This window comes from Hyperolius riggenbachi, chromosome 9 (genome assembly GCF_040937935.1).
Source record: "Hyperolius riggenbachi isolate aHypRig1 chromosome 9, aHypRig1.pri, whole genome shotgun sequence".
Classification (NCBI taxonomy): Eukaryota; Metazoa; Chordata; class Amphibia; order Anura; family Hyperoliidae; genus Hyperolius; species Hyperolius riggenbachi.
Genome location: NC_090654.1, coordinates 240,726,400 through 240,745,928, shown reverse-complemented (window position 1 = coordinate 240,745,928; position 19,529 = coordinate 240,726,400). Strand labels below are relative to the sequence as shown.

At 42.7% G+C, this 19,529-nt stretch overlaps 1 protein-coding gene across 1 annotated transcript in view; it reads right to left on the bottom strand.

The window, feature by feature from the left end:
• Positions 1-19,198, bottom strand: part of HEATR4 (HEAT repeat containing 4) — a 198,856-nt gene extending 179,658 nt beyond the window's left edge. The window contains exon 1 of the mRNA XM_068254208.1: positions 19,120-19,198. The gene's annotated coding sequence lies outside the window, so the exon portion shown is untranslated. The remainder of the gene's footprint in view (positions 1-19,119) is intronic.
• Between the last annotated feature and the right edge of the window lie 331 nt (positions 19,199-19,529).

Below are 19,529 nucleotides of genomic sequence, written 5' to 3'. Positions count from 1 at the left end.
TGCTTTGCCACTACCAAGTGTTTTTACATCAATGTTTGCTGATCTAACTGCATTTTGGATTAGAGGCCTGTACTTCCTTGGGCTCATCCACATTGGATGGTAACTATGCATTATTTCATGCAGCGCTTGTGAACTGCCTCCTAACTGCTCTCAAACTGCTGATTTCTAATCCAGCTAACTCAGCTTGCCTGCTTTGTTGCTATCAATGTCTGCTGATCTAACTGCATTTTGGATTACATTTGAACCATCCTAATTGCTCCCAAACTGCTGATTTCTAATCCAGCTAACCCAGCTTGCCTGCTTTGCTGCTATCAATGTCTGCTGATCTAACTGCATTTTGGATTACATTTGAACCATCCACATTGGTGTTTTGATGCATGTATTGATATCCCTGTCTGTGCTGGAACTTTTTCTCTGGGCTAAGAGAGGCTTTACACTACGGTGACTGCACACATTAGTCCCACGGATTTGTGGACTTCCTGGGTGACTGCGATTGGGTCCAGGACTACCTGCATTCATAATACATGGCGGGATTCTTTCCAGCAATTAATTGATTGGCTGCATATGGGCATTTTTGAGCATTTTTTGGGCTTTTTTGGAGCATTTTTGGAGCTTTTTAGAGCATTTTTTGAGCTTTTTAGAGCATTTTTTGGAGTTTGGCGAATTGCAATTTTGAGTTACCAACATATGTGGTTACAATTGCTCATTAGGTGACAGTGTCACTTTGTGAGCACCACAGAAACCATTTAACTGGCCAGGTCAGGAGGACTGCAGCCTCCCTTCAATTGGGATATTTTGTCCAATTTTTAAGAGTGTTTTTGTATGTGTGTATTTGTTATGTATTTGTTGTGTATTGTGTCTGTATATCCATGGAATTTTTGATACTTAATCTTTTTTTACTTTATTGATCTAATTAAATTATTCAAAATAAATAATTAAGAATATTTCTGCATGCACCCAAGAGTCAGTTCAATTCTTTGTTCTATGTTTATTACTCTCAGACTTACCTTCCTACTTGCAGCCTGACTCCTCCCGCCTTGGAGAGTTCAGGTCTTCGGAAGGAAGCCGTGCAGTACTCCCCACTGCACTGAGGCTCAGTCCTCTTAGTGTTACTGTTACACCAATCACTACACTCTACTCAAGTACAGAGGTTAGCTGGTATATCGGATTATATCGGTGATACTGCAGATCACTTATAATCTGGTATACATCTGTATTCCCAGTGATACTGCAGATCACCGGTAATCAGATCCTCTCTGTGCTCCACCATTCGTTACAAGTTTACAGCCAAGTTACAGTTCAGCTCTGCCCCCCCCCCCTCCCCCCAATTCCCCACTCATGTTAGAAACAGCTGATAAACAAGGCATTTTTTTCTCACAGGCTGTTATGAGAGACCTCTAAAAAGCTTTCTAGTGTTGCTGGCTGAAAGCTCTATAGGTATGTAAGGAATACAGAAAAACAGTTTCTTTGATATTTGCTCTTTAAGATGACACTGCAGTGCACAAAGTTTGTACAGACACCCTTCTCAGCTATAGCTGAGAGGCGTATGCTGTTCAGTTTAAATGGGAGGAGGGAGGTTGGGGCAGTACACAAGTGAGAGGCCTCTGGTGGGAGGGGTAAGTAAAAACACAATGCGCTTATTGGTTGCTTGTTCATTGGTGTTATTTAGTATACCAGAATGATGTTTGAGTAAGCTGTACACACCCTAGATGTCAACCGAGTTGGTGCTGAACAATCGTCTCAGCCAAGGATGGTCTAATATCTGTTTGAGGCTTAAAGCAAGAGTGCTATCCACCTATCCTCCAGTATTGTATATGAGCTAAGCTTGATATCTGTAGCAGACACTTGCTTAGATAATGGTAACTTGCATTTGTATGTTACTAGTGTTACAACGTACTTCCAGAAATATTAGCCGCTAAAAAGTGCTTTGTAGAAGCCTTACACAAAAAGTCAGCTTGGTAAATAGTCCAGATTAGAAAATGCTTTGATAAGATCAGTCTCTTGGACTTGAAAATTGTGTGTGCTCAGATGTATTATTCAACTGACACCGCCAAAGTAAAAAAAAAAAAAAAAGATTTCTTGGCTTCCAGAATATCCATTTTTTGTGTTTGTTTTGCTTGGTTACAGAATATTCGATAGGCAACACAATGGTGGAACACCCATTGCCGGCAAGATGGTCCATTATGAAGTGCTGAGTGAGGTCTAGGTAGGTACGTAGTTATTTCCCTGTCTAATGCTTTTTGGGAACGTATAATTTAGGGATTTTTAATGCATGGTTTCAAGCTGTTAAGTGTTAGGATGGAGGCCAGGCGAGCGGCTTCTCATCTCTGGCAAATCGTCCGCAACAGCTGCTCAGCATCCACTTCAAGATGGGCTTTGAGGAAGAGCCCATGAAACTCCATTAATATTTGCTGTCAAGTTAATCTGAAGCAGTTTGCCTGCTTTTGTCTGGTTTCCCAGCTATCACTTCTCCTGGCCTAAGCCCCATAATGGAAATATAAAGTTTGTCATCGTAGTCCTCCTTGTAGCGGTTATGCAGCGAGTGGTATATCTCAATTCGCCCTGATACCATAATGTATTTTCTATTACAGCTGTTAATCTCTGTAATGCTCGCTCACTTTTATGGTGTTGGAAGATAATGGAGGTTTAAGCATAATTCCGCTTTTCCTCACCTTTCCGGTGAAGCTGATTTGGTAAAGCAGGAAAAAAAATACTCGTATTTAAAGAAAGGGATCTTCAGTTCAACTCTCAACCGGTTCACAAGAAAATGAGTGCTGGAGAAATGTAGGCGCTGGAAATAGCCTTTAGTAGTATATCTGTAAAATGACTGTTATTCTACTATTGTCCACTGGTAATTCCGATAAATCATAATTCTCCACTGGTAAATATCCATAAATTATGCTGATATTTTACCATCGATAATCCTATTTTCACACGAGCCTGCACACTACTAATGTTGTACCCTAATCGCCCCCCCCCCCACTGAGGCCTAACCCAAAACGACTCTCATGTGGCTGCCTAACCACAACTGAACCCCCCCACCAATGCCTAACCCTAACCGACCCCCCATCAGTGCCTAACCTTAACTGAGCCCCACTGATCCCTAGCCCTAACCTACCCCTTCACTGATGTCTAACCCTAACCAAGTCCCCAATGATGGCCAACCCTAACCGAACTCCCCCGCTGATGTTGAACCCTAACCCCAACTCACCTATCAATGCTCAACCCTAATCGACTCCTCCACCAATGCTTGACCCTAACCGACCTCCCACCGATGCCTAACCTTAACTGACCCCCCATGATGCCTAACTGTAAATGCACCCCCCACCCATATATAGCCTTAACTGCCCCCCCCCCCCCCCCCCCCACAAACCAGATGATAACCATTCTGCCTTCACTGCTATACATGATAAATGTAGGCACCCATGTTAATATCGACTATTAATGGAAATTTGGGCACCTCTGGTGCCCAACAAAATAGCAGGAAGCCCACTATTTGCAGCTGCAATTTTACCCCAAATTTCCTTTAATAGCCGATCTTAACATGGGTTGCCTATGGGGCTCCCAAACATGCAGTGGTGCCTCTGGGCCCAAATTTCTGTTAATAGCCGATATTAACATGGGCACCTACGGGGCACTTAATGTCTGCAGTGCCTCCAGTGCCCAAATTTCTATTAATAGCTGATATTTAACATGGGCACCTACTGTACGTGACACCCAAACTTCCGTGGCACCTCCGGTGCCCATATTTCCTGCCATCAGCAAAAGTACCCGTCTCACTCTAAATCAGTGGTGTAGCCACGGAGGAGTGGGCTCTAGTGCAAATTTTTCACCGCCAAACACTATATGTATAATAATTGCACCGGCCATTTATAGGGAGCACACAGTGTTAGTCACTTTCGAAGAGCCTTATGGCATAAGGAACAATTTTGTATTAGTTAATTACAGTTCTAAAAGTGAACCCGAGGTGAACCTTGGGTCAAAAAACATATACTTACCTAAAAAGAGGAAGGCCTCCACCATGGACATCTGCTGCTGTTTGCCAGGAGGACCCTGCCAGGAAGATCTGGCCTGCGCCCCCCTTCAAGTATGAGTGTGGGCGTGCTGCACCTGAGCTGCATCAATCCGACAAGTTCTTTTCAGATTTTTTTGGAGGATCTGTGAGCGGCAACGTAGGTCCTAAGGATAGTGTGAGAAGCCTCTACAGGATCCAGAGTTTTCCTTCTTCTTAGGTAAGTTTGCACTTTTTTACCCGCCATAGAACAAAGCCTATTCCCACCTTTAAAATAATGGCTTTGTAAAAGTGAGAACCAGGATTTCAAAAAGTCAAGAACACAAAAAGCAACTTTTTTTTGTCCTCCCTCTTTTTATATAAATCGATCCTTTGATATTAAGAGGCAGAGATATTAACTGCACAAACAGTGTCTGCATCTTGAAAAAAATAAGGCCTCATCATGGGGTTTCTGTGATGCAAAATCTCTAAACAATGAAAGTATCCACATGCACTGCAGTAGATAAGTATTACAGTAAACTTACCCAGAGACTACCCGATTGAGTCCCCCAATGCTCACATCCTTTCTCTTGCCTACACCTTGATGACCCTAGCAGCCTGGGAGACCATTGTGCAAGGGTCATAAAACAAGTGTGGTCATCATAATCTTAATGCCCATAACAAGTGTCATCTCAAAAACACCTAATCTGAAGGATAGAGCCCTTTACTGAAGGAGGGAAGGTTAGTAGTTTGGGCCCCCCTCACAGCTCTGCTCCCCCCCCCTGCAGTTGCAGGGCTGCTCCCCTGTAGTTAAACCCCTGACTACAGGTAGCTGAATGAAAATAATGCTACTGTAACACAGCGGGATAGGTAGTGAGGGCTTTTGCTTTCTGGGACATGCACAGTGCAAAACAAATCTGGGCTATTTACAATATTTACAGAAAACAGATGAGAAAACAATTGCCTCTGGATGGGTGATTAGCTGCAACCTAAATATGGGAAACCTCTCTACTGGGACCAAACATATGGTTTGTCCCAAATCAAACAAAACAAAAAAAAAAAAAACAGAAAACACCAGCAAGTCGTAATTCAGAGCACAAAACTCAGTTATTTGTTCAGTCCATTACGCTATGTGGTTCCTAGGGCAGGACAGATTGGACTGAGCAAATGAGTACTTTTTTAAATAAGAAAGTAGGACACTTTAAGACACGCCTCTGCCACACCTCTAGCCACACCCCCACCACGCCCCTCGCCATGCATAGCACATGTATGTGAAAAACATATGTTGATGCCCTATGCATCTTGTTTTTCAAGTGGACATGTAGCCTACATCACAATGCACCAAAAAGTTCTATGATTTAAATAAAGAATTTCCTTTTTGCAGCTTTGCTTGACAAGTCTTAGATAGAAAGGGCCTTGGTTCATGTGCCAAGCCCAGCCTGAGAAGAGAGGAAGTTCCTCACAGCTACATTCTGCGAATAGCACGTGGTCACACAGATTTCCGACATGCACAGAGGAGATTGTTCTACTCACAGACTGTGGTCATGTGTAGCCTTGTTCAAATATTCCCCTCTTCAGTTTGTGAGCATTTGAGCTAAACAGGTCAAAATGGTTGCAATCGGGAAGCCATCAAATCCAAACATCATCATAGTAGAAAAACGTTGGTAGTTTGTTCAGTCTTCTGGAGGTCAACCACAGTGGCCAAATTCCACAAAATGGCATAGGAAGCAACCCAAATGTCTGAGGAACATGTTGCTATTTCTGAATAAAAATGTGTACAGTGGTGATGAGGAACAATTTTAACAGGACTACTAACTGCAAAATACTATTTTTTTTATATTTATTAAACTTAATATCCCCTGTACCCAACAAAAGTACCCCCAGGGGTACACATACCACATGTTGAGAACATAAGCTAAGTACCCACTGCAAGACGCCAGAAACTGCAGGTGAACGATGTCCAAATTCGATGTCCACAACAGACTGCAAGAAGATTACCAATGATAGGATCATTCAATGAAGAAGGATACAGGGGAAGTACCTTAGACTTTAGCGGAAAGATTATTTAAAATTCTGCACAAATGGGGTTCATTGAACGAATTGATCCATCATGACCAGAGATGGGGCCCTATGCAAGGTAGTAGATTTGGGCCCCTCCTTGTGGTTCTTTTGGTAAGCTGAAGTGGAGAAAGGTCAAATAAGGTGGCAGGTGTGACCCTTGACAACCACTAGGCCCCAAGCACCTGCCTAGGTTGCCTAGCAGATGATCCTCCTCTGGTCACAACTGTCATTCAAAATGCCTGAGCTTCGTCGTACATCGGCCTTCTGAAACCTTTGTGTACTTCTTTTCTTTAAAAGATAGTGAAAAGGTGTTACACGATGTCGGTTGGAACGATCGTTCATCTGTCATTGTGACAGATTAAATCTTGCCGTGGGTATGGACCTCTAAGCACTACGTGACTTAGCTACAGATGAGAACTGTCAGCTACAGCTTTGGGTACGCTTAAATACAAAGTTCTTTGGAAGAGTGTTACTTGCTTTAGCAGAAACAGAATTGTGTTTAAAATAAAATCAAAGGATGTCTTCTGTTTATTTTTAATAACTTCTCAACCGTGTCCTTTCTTCAGAAAAATGTTATTCAAACAAAGTAAATCTACAGAAAGAATATATCCTTTGTGCGTTCCCCATGACCTGAATGTAACCCTGTCATCTCTAAAAGCTTACAGTGGCTGCTTATCAGATATTAAATATGTGGGGAAACACACACAGAGCTTATCACTGCTGTGCAGAGCCAAGCGAAACAAGGAACGCCAAGCAGACAAATTTATTGTTGCCTTAATAACTAGAAAATACACAAAATCAAACAAATCCAGTCTTTACATTCAAGGCTCTCTCTGTCTAGCAGCGGATGGTTCTCATAGTCAGGGGGGCTACAGAGGTCACGTGTAACCCCTCTTCCCAAGAATTTATAGACAGATCCGACATGTGCAATCTATTTGATAGATGTACTGTATGTTTGTATTAGAAGATACCACACACATCTCCAATATCCAATACAGAGAACATACAGCTAGCGAGAAAAAAAGATAATGGTAAAAGGAAAATAATGGCTTTGATTGCCCCAGGATTGGTTAAAGGTGCCTATTAACACAGGGCCGCCTTCAGGGCTCTACAACCAATAGTCCTGTATGGGGCCCGTAAATAGACAGGGGCCCGGCAAGGCTGGTAGTACAAGAGACACAGATAGGAGATCGCAACAACTTATTCTCTTGCTGCAGTGGCCTAGGGCCGTGTCTGTCTTCTGTGTAGTGTGTGCCGTACACGCCCCCTTCTAGCCTCCTCCTGCATAGCTGTGCTTTGTGCACTGCACACTCAGTACTAGCCACCTCCTCCTCCTACTATGTAGGATTTGTCCACTTATAAAGCAGACCATGTGAGAGCTGCACAACATTTGCTAGTGAGTGAGAAAGTGTACTCTATAGTATGTGTGGTGTGTGTGTACTGTGTGTAGTGTATGTGGCAGTATAAAACACTGCTTTTTGTTCGCAAAGAGGTTTATCTTTAGCATATTGGGATTTGAGGTGTGAGGGCAGAGGGTAGTTGGGGGGCCCAGTAAGTTTGCCCTTATGGAGCTCAGAAATTTTCTGATGGAGGCCCTGTATTAATTGTACAATCTTTCAAAGAATTGACCATATGATCGTTTACATCAGGTATCATTATTGGTGACGATCGTTGTCGATCGATAGTCTGATCGGATTGCTTATCATTTTCCCTTCCATGGGTAGGCCTGAATGATTATTCCAGATCTATTGCAATAATCAGATTGGATGATTGATCATTTGGCAAATTGGATCGTTAAAGGGCACTTTTATACTTTGATCAAATGCTCAGCATGGTAACAGTAAATTCGGGCGCCTGAGGCAAGTGGACAAATCGGGCGCCGTCATTCACTCCCATAATAAATATCGTTTAATGGGCGCCCGACAGGAAAAAAGGGCGCCGGAGAAAAATAACGTTTTATAAGCGGCGCCCGGAGACTTTTACTGTTTTATAACTGCTTCTCATGATTACACATTATTTTATGATTTATAATTTTTTAAACATTATTTTTAAACGAAAAACAGTACAATCTTTTTTAAAACATTATTTTTAAACGAAAAACAGCACAATATTTTTTTCACACGTTATTAATGCTTATCACAGGGGGGTCTTAGGTTTAGGCACCACCAGGGGGGTCTTAGGTTTAGGCACCACCAGGAGGGTCTTAGGTTTAGGCACCACCAGGGGGGTCTTAGGTTTAGGCACCAACAGGGGGGGTCTTAGGTTTAGGCACCACCAGGGGAGTCTTAGGTTTAGGCACCACCAGGGGAGTCTTAGGTTTAGGCACCACCAGGGGAGTCTTAGGTTTAGGCACCATCAGGGGAGTCTTAGGTTTAGGCACCACCAGGGGGGTCTTAGGTTTAGGCACCAACACGGGGGTCTAGGGGTTAGGGGTAGGTACAGGGAGGGTTACTTACTATTTTTTTTTAAACGTTATTATACGTTTCACTTTTTAAACGGAAGATTAACGTTTTCACAATTGCCAATTTCATGCACATTATTTAATGATTTATAACTTTATAAAACATTATTTTTAAACGAAATATAGTACATTATATTTTTAAACGTTATCCATGTTTATCGTTTAACCACTTGCCGACCGCACACTCATAACGTGCGTCGGCAAAGTGGCAGCTGCAGGACCAGCGACGCAGTACTGCGTCGCCAGCTGCAGCTTAATTAATCAAGAAGCAGCCGCTCGCGCGAGCGGCTGCTTCTTGTCAAATCACGGCGGGGGGCTCCGTGAATAGCCTGCGGGCCGCCGATGGCGGCTCGCAGGCTAGATGTAAACACAAGCGGAATTAATCCGCTTTGTTTACATTTGTACGGCGCTGCTGCGCAGCAGCGCCGTAAGGCAGATCGGCGATCCCCGGCCAATCAGTGGCCGGGGATCGCCGCCATGTGACAGGGGACGTCCTGTCACAGGCTGCACAGGACGGATAGCGTCCTGTGCAGCCCAGATCTCCCGGGGGCAGCAGGTAGGAGAGGGAGGGGGGGAATTTCGCCACGGAGGGGGGCTTTGAGGTGCCCCCCCCCGCCACCCACAGCAGGCAGGAGAGATCAGACCCCCCCAGCACATCATCCCCATAGGGGGGGAAAAAGGGGGGCAATCTGATCTCTCTGCCTGCACGCTGATCTGTGCTGGGGGCTGCAGAGCCCACCCAGCACAGATCAGCTAAAACAGCGCTGGTCCTTAAGGGGGGGTAAAGGGTGGGTCCTCAAGTGGTTAAAACCCGGCGCCCTTTTTTCCCAGCGCCCCTTTTTAACGTACGCGCTCAGCATGGCTTAGAAAGGAGGTGTCTATTTAAAAGAGGCATGTGGTAATTTGGATACCGGGTATTGCTGCTATTCGAATATTGCGAATGATACTTAAATAACGAATTAGCATTAGGAATTTGCGTGCTACTATTGCCAATTTGCCATTGCTTTCTAAAGCTGACCTCTTATCCTATCCCCTAACAGTAATGCACCTACCCTATCCTCTAATACTAACCTCTTCTCGCTATGACTTATATTAACTCCCCCTACCTACACCTAACTATAACCTCCCCCTACCTATGTCTGACATTGACCTCCACTACAGTGGGTTGCTAAAGTATTCGGCCCCCTTGAAGATCTCCACATTTTGTCATATTACTGCCACAAACATGAATAAATTTTTATTGGAATTCCACATGAAAGACCAATACAAAGTGGTGTACATGTGAGAAGTGGATCGAAAATAATATATAATTCCAAACATTTTTTACAAATAAATAACTGCAAAGTGGTGTGTGCATAATTATTCGGCCCCCTTTGATCTGAGTGCAGCCTATAGACATTGCCTGATGAGTGCTAATGACTAAATAGAGTGCACCTGTTTTTTAATCTAATGTCAGTACAAATACAGCTGCTCTGTGAGGGCCTCAGAGGTTGTCTAAGAGAATATTGGGAGCAACATCACCGTGAAGTCCAAAGAACACACAAGACAGGTCAGGGATCAAGTTATTGAGACATTTAAAGCAGGCTTAGGCTACAAAAAGATTTCCAAAGCCTTGAACATCCCACGGAGCACTGTTTCTGTTTCATTCAGAAATGGAAGGAGTATGGCACAACTGTAAACCTACCAAGACAAGGCCATCCACCTAAACTCACAGGCCGAACGAGGAGAGCGCTGATCAGAAATGCAGTCTAGAGGCCCATGGTGACTCTGGACGAGCTGCAGAGATCTACAGCTCAGGTGGGAGACTCTGTCCATAGGACAACTATTAGTCATGCACTGTACAAAGTTGGCCTTTATGGAAGAGTGGCAAGAAGGATGGCATTGTTAACAGAAAGCATAAGAAGTCCCGTTTGCAGTTTGCCACAAGCCATGTGGGGGACACAGCAAACATGTGGAAGAAGGTGCTCTGGTCAGATGAGACCAAAATGGAACTTTTTGGCCAAAATGCAAAACTCTATATGTGTAGCGGAAAACTAACACTGCACATCACTCTGAACACACCATCCCCACTGTCAAATATGGTGGTGACAGCATCATGCTCAGGGGGTGCATCTCTTCAGCAGGGACAGGGAAGCTGATCAGAGTTGATGGGAAGATGGATAGAGCCAAATACAGGGCAAACTTGGAAGAAAACCTCTTGGAGACTGCAAAAGACTTGAGACCGGGGCGGAGGTTCACCTTCCAGCAGGATAATGACCCTAAACATAAAGCCAGGGCGACAATGGAATGGTTTAAAACAAAACATATCTATGTGTTAGAATGGCCCAGTCAAAGTCCAGATCTAAATCCAATTTAGAATCTGTAGCAAGATCTGAAAACTGCTGTTCACAAACGCTGTCCATCTAATCTGACTGAGCTGGAGCTGTTTTGCAAAGAAGAATGGGCAAGGATTTCAGTCTCTAGATGTGCAAAGCTGGTAGAAACATACCCTAAAAGACTGGCAGCTGTAATTGCAGCAAAAGGTGGTTCTACAAAGTATTGACTCAGGGGGCCGAATAATTACGCACACCCCACTTTGCAGTTATTTATTTGTAAAACATGTTTGGAATGATGTATGATTTTCGATCGACTTCTCACATGTACACCACTTTGTATTGGTCTTTCACGTGGAATTCCAATAAAATTGATGCATGTTTCTGGTAGTAATGTGACAAAATGTGGAAAACTTCAAGGGGGCCGAATACTTTTGCAACCCACTGTATATCTATGCCTAATAGTATACCAGCGTGACCACAGCTCATATCTCCATTATATCTATGCCTAATACTATACCCGAGTGACCACAGCTCATACCTCCACTATATCTATGCCTAATACTATACTATACCCGAGTGACCACAGCTCACATTTCCACTACATCTATGCCTAATACTATACCCGAGTGACCACAGCTCACATTTCCATTATATCTATGCCTAATACTACACCCGAGTGACCACAGCTCATACCGCCACTATATCTATGCCTAATACTATACTATACCCGAGTGACCACAGCTCATATTTCAACTATATCTGTGCCTAATACTACACCCGAGTGACCACAGCTCATACCTCCACTATATCTATGCCTAATACTATACTATACCCGAGTGACCACAGCTCATATTTCCACTATATCTATGCCTAATACTATACCCGAGTGACCACAGCTCATACCTCCACTATATCTATGCTTAAATACTACACCCGAGTGACCACAGCTCATACCTCCACTATATCTATGCCTAATACTATACCCGAGTGACCACAGCTCATATTTCCACTATATCTATGCATAAATACTACACCCGAGTGACCACAGCTCCTACTTCCACTCCCGCCACAGAATATCTAGAGTTCAGCTGTATTATAGCCAAACCCCAGCACCCAATTTGAGCACTCAATGTACCATAGCCGCAAATTCACATTGCAGGTAAGAAATGCACCAGGGTTACAGGGGAGCATGTAATCAGGAACCGTAATTTCGCAATTTATTGTTATTTTTGTCTAATTTTGTGCCGAATTCAGTGGTTAATAGCAAAGCCCCCATACATGCTATCTTCACCAAAATTATCATGTATGTTAAGGGGAATAGTGGGAACAAGGCAAAAAAAAGAAGAATTTTTCCCAAAAAACCTTGTAGTTTTTGAGAAAATCGATTTTTAACCACTTAAGGACCACAGGCCTACACCCCCCTAGTGACCAGGGGATTTTTTACAATTCAGTGCTCTGCAGCTTTAACAGCTCACTGCAGAGCCATAGAACTTAGCAAACAAATGGATCTCTTCTCCCCCCCCCCCTTTTGCCCACCAACAGGGGTTTCTGTTGGTGGGCTCTGATTGCTGCTGTGAATAGTATTAAATTGTAATAAATTTTATTCATTTTTTTTTTATTAAATTGTTTATTTTTATTTTATTTTTAATCCTCCCACCCTGCCTCCCTCCCTCCCCCTTGTGATCCAATCAGTGATCACTTCTCATAGGTATCAGCCTATGAGAGAAGATTACATTGTGGGCCACTCGAGGGGACAGCTTTGTTACAAAGCTGTCCCCTTACAGTGCTGCGCATAGATCACAGCGCTATAAACAGTTTAAAAAAAGCCAATTTTTTCTGCTACCAGCCTGCTAGCCGCGATTGAGCAGAGCTCTGTAACTAAAGTGTGGATAAGCGTGCATCGGCCCCTGCTATCCCCGCTAATCTCCACCCATTGCTCTTGACGCCTTTCAGCGTTAGACGGTCCTGGGGCTGGCACCTTTTCGAAACCTGACGGTGTTAGGCGGTCGGGAGGGGATTAAGAATGCAAAGGGGAAAAAAATTCTGAGTTTGAAAAACATTTTTCCTTTGCGTTTTTTAAACTGATTTTCTCAAAAACGACAAGGTCTTTATAATTTTTTGCCTTATTCCCACCCTTCTCCTAAAAATACAATACAATTTTGGTGTCGATAGTACGTATGGGGACTTTGCTATTTACCTCTAAATTCAGGCAGATTCTGTCGGTTCATTTTTTGACAAATTCAATCACTAATTATGACCACAATCAATAGGATTTTTTTCTTCTCTTTTAGAAAACATGCAGGAGTGATTAAGGTGTGAAAAGCCCGGCAGATTTTCTGTTAGGTCCAGACAAAGAGGATCATAACCCTTTGCTGTTGTCAGGGAGACACAAAATGAATGGTTCAATCTCATCCTAAATGGGTTTGGATGTCCTCTGGGGGTCAGGATGAAGCCTTGATGGAGGGAGAGACATCTATTTGCGATCTATGTCAAGGCCTTCTCAGTGAATGCTACACACCGGGCCTAGACTGGCCTGAAATGCCTGAATAGGCCTCATTGTGATTAGCTAGTCATTAGCATGCTGCTTATTACATGGAATCATTTTCCATTCCCTTTACAAGGCAGACTTTACATATTTGTATAGCGAAGGCTCACATAGGAAGATGGGAGGAAAAGCCCTTGAAGAAGGGAGAAAAAAAGCCAAAGATGATTTGACAGCCTTGAAATCACAGTTCTATGGGGCATTGATATAAAACACACTGCATCTGCGTTCCTTCTTTAAATGCCAAGCTATCTAGTTTGAGAAAGCTGCAGTTGGTCTGATAAGCACCCGAGAGAATAGCAAAGATGTTTAATTATGTGATTGGATAATTGCTTCATTCTTTGGAGAAATCCCCAGTGTTTTTGTTTAAGCAAGTGGAAAAAAAAAAGGAGTCCAATTATGCTAAGACAGTTGTGCTCAGTGCGCCCGTAACAGATAAGCTGTTTATACAGGGGGTGCCTTGGCATCCTTTTTTTTTTCTTATACTAGTAAGATAAATACAAATGTAAGGACTGTTCACTACTATAGAAAGTAATTACGATTCATCAGGTGTGTATATTGAATTTTTTGAATGTTGTTGTGATAAACAGTAGATTTCACTGATCTTCCAGGGGCCAAGTCAATAATAGTCAGTAATTAAGAAAATCCGCCATCACCCAACTCGCTGTGCTGTTTCCAGAACTATCTACTACATGATGGCTGAGTGGATAGATCTCTTATGCCTAGTACACACGATGCAACTTTTTTTTTTTCGATTATTTCTGACAAGTCCGATTTGATCTTAAATTGTTTTTCTGATCGATATTCCGATCACTTTTATACAAAAACGGTCGGAAATCAGATCTGACCTGTCTGAAATGATAATGGACTATAAATACAATTGATTATATCATCAATTTATTTTCATTACAGGTTTGGCTTTCATTCTGGCTTTAATTCTAATTAGGAAAATTTTTTGCTCATGCCTACGGTGTTTTTTTTTCAACCGTGCCACTGGGTGTTGCTCTGGCCTGTGGCATCAGGACTCAGGAGCTTTGTGTCAGGACAAGCCCAAGTATGGTGCAGTCAGTCAAGGAGCTGTCACATGACCTCATTGCTGACATGGCTGGGAGTAAAGCCACGCCTAGCAGTCCTCTCATCTTCCACAGGCTAAGCTCAAGGTGATGGCCTTGCTGGAGAGCTGCCACCCCGCTGCTAGATGCAGAACCATGTTTATCTAAGGAAAATCTCTTCACAGTCTGGGTGGCTGCAGTATCCGCCCCTCCCCCCCTGATTAAAAAAAAAACCCAACACCTGCAGTCACGGACAAACAGAACATCTTGACTTTGGCAGGCCGGGAGTGGAAAATACAACCCACCCATGAGATGAGGAATGGTTTTGAAGCTCAGTTGTGACCATAGAAATCCATTTGGAACTGCTGTGAAACAGGCCCTCCATCCTCCTCTGTGCTGTTTCTCTCACTGCAAAAGCACTTAGGCCAAGCCTTAGAAACGTTTCTCTATAAACACTGTGGGAAGATGTCCTGATAATTTCCAGCCTTTGCTCGGCAGCCCAGAAAAGCCTTGATCTGTATAAACTTCACTTCCGCTGCACAGAAGATTCCATTGTATTTAGGGAACCATCAATCTCCTGGCTGCCTTTGATTTTTTGACATGCGGAGGCATATCAAAGGCATTTGTGTATTTTTTTGGGTTTGTTTTAAAGGAAATACCATGTTTTCATTAAAAACATTACAAATATCGCATCATATCCAAAAGTGTAGATATTAAAGTATAAAAGACAAAATTCATTCCAGCATATGCACCCAATCAATATTAGAATCAGATTCATTTTTATTCACACGACTTGGTTGTGTCCGGAATTGTGTTTGGCACACATGACTAGGAAGGTATGAGATAGGATACACACAGTATTCATACAGTAACAAACAAGCAGAGTAGTACAGCATATACAGTATAATATACATAATATACAGTTAAGTCAAATACATTCTGCCAGTAACAGAGAAAACCTACAGGGGGAGGGGGTTTAGAGAATTCAAGTGGTTGGCAGCCGAGGGTAAAGAAATGGTGGAGATGGCCTGAAGCCTCTGGCCTGATGTGATATGGCTGAAGAAACAGTGGCCTGGATGTGAGTGACCGTTGGCAATCCTCAGAGCTCTGGAGTGCAGTCTGGTGTTGTAGATGAGGTTTGAAGAAGGGGGGGGGGGGGTGTTCCCAATGATTCTCTCCGCTGATCTGATGACGTTCTGTAGTTTTATTCTGTCACTGGCGGCGGAGCCGGCATACCAGACTGGGATGGATGAAAAGAGGACAGATTCTATGATGGAGGAGTAGCAGATTGTCAGAAGCTCCTGGGCCATGCCAAACTTTTTCAGTTGATGAAGAAAGAATAGTCTCTGCTGCACGTTCCTTTGGGTGGCGGCGGTATTACCCTCAGGTCATTGGAGATGTTTGTACCCAGGAGGCAGACGCAAGGTACTAGATTCGAGGTGGAGTGGGAACTTGCTTCAAAATGTCAATGATCATCACAACAGTTTTGGCACTGTTGAGGACAAGCCTGTTCTCCGTACACTTGTAGCATATACTGTCAACCTGCTGACGGTAAGCCTGCTTGTCATTTTTGGTAATGAGGCCAACTATGGTGGTGTCGTCAGCGAACTTGATGACTTTGACAGAGTCTGATGTTGATCTGAAGTTGTTCATATAGAGGGTCCATTTCCACTGTCTGAGGTTGAGTATGGTTGTCGCAATGCATATTTACAGTAAGGGCTTGAGCCCACTAACACATTTGTTCTTTTTTCCGTCCGCTTTTCATCATCTGTCACATTGATGTGTTGCAGAAAAGCAGACACAAATGCATTAGTGGGCTCAGGCCCTCAGTGGAAATGGGCCCTGGAACTTAATACATGAAATCCAATTGTCTGATGCACTTTTTGTGATCTTATGGCAAGCCCTTATTTGCGAAAATAACAGCAATATACCCTTGTAACATACATATTAAAAAAAAGTTGAGTCCCTAAGTTAATTACTTATGTATTTTTTTAAATTTCATTTTTTTATATATACAAATGTTTTATTTTATAAAACTACTGGAGAGTAGGGGAGGTAAGGGGTTAATTTTAATGAGGGATATATGTATATTTATTTAATTTAATGTATTAGGGTGCTGGAACTGAGAACTGGTTTAAGGTTATAAATGCTAAGAACAATTTATGAGATTTGTATCGGTCCATTATGGGCCTCGGAGGAAGCTGCCATGAGGTCGCAAAATATACATCCAGTGTTTGGATTGTATTCTAATATTGATTAGATGCATATACTACCAAGAATGATGTATTTATGGTGGAACTCTACTGAATCAAAGCGATTCTGATGCTGAAACTTTTCCTTACAGTACCTCTTTAAGATATGTGCACTTGTATTGGATTAACTACTTTAGGACTTTAGTGATTGAAATCTATGCCCTGTTTTGATGGCTACCTGGCTGCCAGGGCGTAGATTTCAATCAACCGACGCCGCGCGTTCTCGTTATCCCTCCCGACGATCTCGCCGCTGTCTCCCCACAGCAGCTCACTTGCTCTGCCATCTCTGTAATGGTTTCATTGGCTTTTGACCCTGTCTATCAACGTAAGCCTCTCCCATTGGCTTACATTGATAGGCAAGGCCAGGAGCCAATGAAAGCGGCTCCTGATAGGCTCACAGGAACTCTGCCGTCATAGAGACGGCAGAGTGGGTGGCCCAGGTTCCCGACGTGAGTCGGTGACGGCGATGGTGGCGGGTATGTGTGGCTATTCGTCGGTGTTCCGCCGTTTCTGGTACCAGCGGTCTCTGGTCTTTAAGGGGGCAGAGACCGCTAGTACTTAAGTGGTTAATTGGATGTATACACCATAATTAATTTTTGCATCTTCTATTTGAACATGCATTTTTTCAATAGTAAACTCTGTATCCTGTAACAGTAGTTGTAACAGTAATAAACAATTGTTATGGATATAGCTTTTTTTGTGCGATAAGTGTGAGAACAATATTAGTTTATATGCTGTTTACTCCATTATAAAGCCCCAATCTCTAGCTCTGTCAGGTGAACCAACGCACTAATTTGGATAATGTACTATTTATGGGGTGTTGACATAAATTTTAGGTGACACTGAAAACCAATCAGTCAATAAATACGTAACTGTCAGATTAGTACAGGGCAACACAGTGATCATGGGGTCAGGAGGCTAGGGATAAGCACCTGACCAGTGCCCGGAGTTCAGCTATCATTAGAAAGCTGCGATTATAGCATCGGTAGTGTGTGGCAACGGGAGACTGAAATATTTTTTTCCCATCCCAACTCAGTTCTGGTAGAATAAAGGCCCATACCCACTAATCGATTTTTTGGAATGACTTTTTAAGGGGAATGTTTTTTTACACGATATTCATTAAATGATGTTTTACAACGCATGATACGTGGCAATCGTATGTTTTTGAACGACTGCCATGCTGCATTAAATCGCGGAGTATTGCTCCAATCCTCAATGACTTTGACGGGTCTTGCCACAGCCATGTAAAGTTCATTTACATGATTGTTTATTTACGAGGGCGCCAACAACGCTTTCAGATCCAGCCAAATCTGCATGCGGAGATCCCCTATCCATCTGGCCGTGGGTACTTAGCTTAAAGGATACCCGAGGTGATGTGATATGATGATGAGATAGACATGGGTATGTACAGTGCCAATAGAACTAATAACTATGCTGTTTTTCTTTTTTTCTTTCTCTGCATAAAAGAGTTAAACATCAGGTATGTAAGTGACAGTTTCTGTCTGGGTCGGGGCTGGGTTGAACTACAGCATTACCAGAAAATGCCTTCTAAGAGCACGAAAGAGATAGAAAGGGTCAATAGTACATAGACTTTAGCTCTAGCCTACTTCAATAAATGTGTCATTGAGCAGAAACAATAAAACAGTAAAAACTTAAAAAGTAGATTTAAATATAAAATAAAACTGTGGGATATCTAAAAAAAGTAATTTTTAGGAGAAAGAGGATCGAATTGTTTATCTGATCAATTTATTTTCGCCTTGGGTGTCCTTTAAGACCCAGACTTCATTAGCACCCTCTTGTGATGGGTTTCCTTTCACATAATAGTTTGTTATGCAAACTTCTTATTAGGAAGACGGTGATACATTCACACAAAAAAACAAACTTTCCTCAAGTACAGTATCTATTCTCTCAATCCGGTGCTTCAGTTAAATTGGATTGATCCTACCATTTCCTAATTTGGTCAAATCTTCCTATCAAACATTCCCCATATCCATACCCATCCACGTTTCTAACCTTTCCCCACCTTCCATTACTCAAACATTTACCTAACAATGTTCATCAGACTAGCAATTCTGTTTTGAATTGTGGCTGTGGAGAAAACTGATGAGCATTCCATGGACTGCTAGAAAATCTAACTAGTCAAGAAATAAGTGCTCACTAGAAGTATTAATACTACTGAAAAAACTCAAATACTTTGGTCAAGAAAAGACACAGAACATTTATATTGTGCTTTTCTCCTGGTGGACTCAAAGCGCTAGAGCTGCAACCACTAGGACGCTTTATAGGCAGTAGCAGTGTTAGGGAGTCTTTCCCAAGGTCTCCTTACTGAATAGGTTCTGGCTTACTGAACAGGCAGAGCTGAGATTCGAATGCTGGTCTCCTGTCTCAGAGGCAGAGCCCTTAAAGGAAACCGGAAAAGATTTAAAAAAAAAGAATTTCACTTACCTGGGGCTTCTGTCAGCAGCCACACACACCCCCCAGCCACTATCCATAAAAAAGAACAGATTCTTTGGAGAAATCCTTGATGCTTGGAAAAAATTGAGGCCAAAAGAAGAAGAGGATGGCAGAGGCTAAGATGGATAAACACAGTATATGTGAAGCTATGCACATGCCTATCCAACAGCTGAAAGAAGCAGTGATTGACAGACACATCTGGCTTGCAATAGTACATCTGGTCGCAAAGAGTCAGAATCGACTAAACAAATAAGGAGGATAGTGATAGTCAATGAGGAATTGCATGCAGAGTGCTAATTTATGCTGCCGTCCATAGACGTTTATTGTATGTGCAGCAGTTTGCAAATTTGCGGTATGCATGTGATTTCTGATAAGCGTGAAACTTGTCGCAGAGTGTTTTC